At 48.7% G+C, this 5,000-nt stretch overlaps 1 protein-coding gene across 4 annotated transcripts in view; it reads right to left on the bottom strand.

The window, feature by feature from the left end:
- The window catches only part of step (cytohesin steppke), a 330,278-nt gene that overhangs the window by 75,565 nt on the left and 249,713 nt on the right, over positions 1-5,000 (bottom strand). The window lies entirely within an intron of this gene.

Here is a 5,000-nt window from a genome sequence, read left to right on the forward strand (position 1 = left end):
AGCAGCCGCCTCTCTCTCTCCTCGGAGCTTCGGGCTTCCACTCTCGTCATTTCTCACCTTTGGGGAGAACGAAGGCTTCCAACCCGAAAAGAAAAGGGACCTCATAAACACCTCACAGACAAACGGTCGACACAAAATGGGGTTTAAAAGTCGGATACTTTAAACTCCCATCGGCTGGAGGAGCAAGCAGCGACAGAGGGCTGAAGAAGGGGCTTCCTCTGCCTGTCGCCCCTTCTTGTTTCCTGCCGCCGATTCGGGTCCTAGGGCACGCCGTCACTCTCGCCAAACGAAGGAGCATAGAACCCAAAAATCCAGAGAAATAAAAATATTAAAAACTCCGCGCATCTTGCATCACGAAAAAATACAGACTTTCATCACGATCAACTAAATCCCTTGATAAAATGATAATGATAACATGATAAAAGAGTAAGCGGGGCTACGAAGGAGAGGAAGAAAGGAGAAGAAGGGCAAGGAGGAGGAGCAAGGGGAAAGAAAGGAGAAGAAAAGGGAGGAGGAGGAGGAAGTGGAGAAAGAGGAAGAGAGGAGGCGAAGTAACACAAGGGTTAAGGCGGTGGTTGAAGAATACTGGAGGAGGAGGAGGGATAAAGGATAGGGGAGAGGGGGGGAGGGGGAGAGACCGGAAATCCTAAGCCGGTAACGTTTTCTTCTTTGTGTCGATTTTTTTTTCTCTTTTATTCAAAGGGTTTGTGTGTGTGACTGTGTGTGTGTGTCTGTCTGTCTCTGTGTGTGCGGTGGCCGCGTGGTCTAGCAAGCTCGTAAAATTGGAGGCTTTGGCACACCAGGATTAACGTCCTTTCGCTCGCAGGCCGTCAACACGCCGTCACGTGGTCGCCAGCTGAGCCTAAATATAGACCTGGAAAAAGGGTTACATTTCCCTTCCCCCCTTTTTTTATGGATATAATCCCCGTCAAAAAAAAAAAATGTACAAATGGAAATCAAGCCGGATAACACAAAGAGGTTTCGAACCACTGTTTGCGCGCAAGTAATATCATGTGCAAACGGTCGCCCGTCCCGAGATACAGACACACACACACACACGCACACACACACACACACACACACACACACACACACACACACACACACACACACACGCACGCACGCACGCACGCACGAACACACAAACTTACTCCCTCCCTCCCTCATTCACCCCTCCCCTCCCCACACACACGAACTTACTCCTTCATTCACCCTCCATCCCCCCACCCCACCCATACCTCCCCCCCCACACACGCAGACGAAGCGGCCTTGATCGGCATGCACCCCCCCCCCCCTCGGCAGGTGGCGTCGGCCGAGCGAGACCGGACACGACCCCCGGGGGGTCGAGCCGGACATTCCCCGACCTGAGGCGAGCCGGAGAGAAAAAGAGAGAGGGGGAGGAGAAAGAGGCGGAGAGCTGGCGAGAGATGAGAGAGAGAGAGAGAGAGAGAGAGAGAGAGAGAGAGAGAGAGAGAGAGAGAGAGAGAGAGAGAGAGAGAGAGAGAGAGAGAGAGAGAGAGACAGAGAGAGAGGTGAAGGGGGCTGGGGGGTACGATCGTGGCCTGACCGTGGTGAAAGAAAGTAAAACATGTCATCATGGTTACAGTATCCCCAATGCAGGAAAAAATATCAACTGAATCACACCAAGCGGATTTTTGACACGGTTTCCGACATAAAAAAAAAGCTCGATTAGTATTGCAATTAGGGAAGAGTATAAAGTATAATACATGCATGCATATACATCCATACGTACATACATATATCCATACGTACATACATACATCCTTACGTACATACATACATCCATACATACGTACATACATACATCCATACGTACATACATACATCCATACGTACCTACATCCATACATACATACATCCATACGTACATACATACATCCATACGTACATACATACATCCATACGTACATACATACACGTATAATCATACATACACATGATACAATATGCGTGTCTTTTCGACTATTCTTGCGTCGAAATAACAAACAGAAAAACATCCGGGAAATGCAGTGGTTGCGCAAGTTGTTCCGCACTCTGAACATCTGATGAGCCACGCAAAGTACACTTGAAATACACTAAACATTTAAAGGGTTATGAATAACTCCACGAACGAACAAACAATGAAATAAATAACCAAACCAATAAATAAATAACCAAACCAATAAATAAATAACCAAACCAATAAATAAATAACCAAACCAATAAATAAATAACCAAACCAATAAATAAATAACCAAACCAATAAATAAATAACCAAACCAATAAATAAATAACCAAACCAATAAATCGCAGAAATGATTTTGCAGCGGAATAACACCCAACAAATACATAAACAGAAAAAAAATCATCAACAGAGTAAGTAAAAGTAAGAAAAGGAAACAATAATAATAAAAAAAAAACACGAACCCACACTCGAACGCCAAGCAAGCCAAACAAAAAAGTAAGAAGATGAAACAGCAACAACAACAACAACAAACAACAACAACAACAACAACAAACCCACACACACACACACGAACCCGCACCCGAACGCCAAGAAAGCCAAACAAAAAAGTAAGAAGAGGAAACAGCAACAGTAACAACAACAGCAACAACAACAAAACCCCCCCACACACACACGAACCCGCACCCGAACGCCAAGCAAGCCAGAAGGAGCAGGCACAGAGAGAGGGGGGAGGGGGGCGCTGACGGAGGCGCAGAGGGAAGATGAGAAACCCACGCGGCGTCCCGAGCCAAGGGCAAGGATGGGGGCGAGTCATGCCATCGCGAGCCGCAGAATGCCGACACATCCGGCAGGATACACCCGGCGCGCCCGCTGCATCGCCGCTACTCTCTCCACGCGGCTCAATTTGATGGAATTATTAACAATTATAAACAGTTTATATCTCTGTCTCTCCCTCTATCTCTGTCTCTGTCTCTCTCTTTGTCTCTCTGTCTCCGTCTGTCTGTCTGTCTCTCTGTCTCTCTCTTTGTCTCTCTGTCTCCGTCTGTCTGTCTGTCTCCGTCTCTCTCTCTCTCTCTCTCTCCGTCTCTCTCTCTCTCTCTCTCCCTCTCCCTCCACACACACATAACCACGTGACCTAATTCAAGCCGCAACGCGCCGGCAAATAACAAACCGCAATAATGCACTGAGGGCAACCGCATAAAGCCTTCCACAATGGAGAGAAACCCCGAGAAACCCCGCCACCTCCTCCTCGGAGCGGTTGCAAAATGCGAATCTTTTAAGACGGACGCACGATGCAAAGAGCACACGATCGCTCGCTCGCTCACGTAACGCCAGAGCCATCCGCGCGTTTGCATAATCGCTAGCGGCACAAGCTTCATTCATAAATAAAGATATAAATAAATAAATAAACGAACAAAACCATATAAATAAATAAGAAAACGTAAAAAATCAGCCAACCGAACTTTTTTCCTTCATGACATTTTTTCCTCCCACGTCTGTTACGCAGATAAGAAACCTCCGCGTGGAAAATACAACCCCCCTCCCCCCGCCCCCACCCCAACCCTTTCCCTCTCCCCAACACCCCGACAACAAGGAGAAGGAGGTCCTGTCTGCCGCATCTGGTGCTCTCGAAAGGCATGCAAGGCGGCGGGCGGCGAGGAGCACCATCCCGGGACCGCCTCACACACGCTCACACACGCACACACACAAGAGCTTTAAACACGTGGGCGAACTGAGGCGACCGCTTTGGAGCTGGCCCGCCGATCAAACAAACACTGCTCGCCTTAAATGGACGTTCCCTCCCTCTCTCCTACCCTCCTTCCCTCCCTCCCTCCCCAACACACTACCTCTCTCCTTCCTTCCCTCCCTCCCTCTCTCTCCCCCTCCCTAACACACTACTTCTCGCATTCCCTCCCTCCCTCCTTCCCTCCATCCCTCCCCCTCCCTCCCTCCCTCCCTCCCTCCCCCCTTCCCTCCTACCTACACCGATGCCCATGCCCAGCTTGGTCCCCTCCCGAGGTGCTTGAGCCTCGCACAAACAAAAGCAAGCCCGCTGCGAAATGGCAAATGTCAATAAATTATATTTTCACATGAGCATTTAAGGACTATTAACATTCTAATGGTTGAATGTTATACAGCGGGTCGAGGGTGCGGGTGATAGTCGATGCTGTATACATGATGCAACTATTTATAATAATCTCAACAATAATAATTATGATGATTATGATAACAATACTATGATATTGATAACAAAGAGCAATAATAACAACATAGATGACAATACAAACATACATATACGAGTATGGTGTGACTACATATCTGTCTAACAAAAGTATTTGTCTAAAACCAATACAAACAGTTTAAAACAAACTACACCCCAGAAACGGGGTAATTGGGCGTGAGAAATGGCACCTGAGAGGCAAAAGGGGGGAGGGGGAGAAAGAGAGAGAGAGGGAGAAAAGGGGGGGGAGGGGAGGGAAGGGAAATGGAGTTGGGAAAAGGGAGTGTCAGAGCGAGTGAGAGTGGGAAAGGTAGATGGATTAGGAAAGGGAAAGGGAGTCGGTGTTGGAGAGAGAGAGAGGGAGGGGGGAAAGTAGGAGGAAGAGAGGGAAAGGGAGTGGGAGAGGAAGAGAGGGAAAGGGAGAGGGAGAGGAAGAGGGAAAAGGAAAGTAAGGGAATGCGGGGGGAGAGAGGGGGAGGCAGGGGGAATTGAGCGCCGGGCCTGAGTCCCCAAAGCATGTCACGCCTGAAGGGTCGGGTGGGAACGATCGGCCAAGAGCTAGGTCAAGTGGCGGCGGCTCGTCAGGTCACGAGGTCAAGCACATAATTAGACGTCGTTATCCATCGCCATGTCAGGGACGGGGAGAGTAGGGGGGAGGGAGGGAGACGTGAGAAAGAGTGAGACTGAGAAAAAGAGAGAGAGAAAGAGAGAAAGAGAGAGAGAGAGAGAGAGAGAGAGAGAGAGAGAGAGAGAGAGAGAGAGAGAGAGAGAGAGAGAGAGAGAGAGAGAGAGAGAGAGAGAGAGAAGAGAGAG

Source organism: Penaeus vannamei, chromosome 25 (assembly GCF_042767895.1).
Source record: "Penaeus vannamei isolate JL-2024 chromosome 25, ASM4276789v1, whole genome shotgun sequence".
Taxonomy (NCBI): domain Eukaryota; kingdom Metazoa; phylum Arthropoda; class Malacostraca; order Decapoda; family Penaeidae; genus Penaeus; species Penaeus vannamei.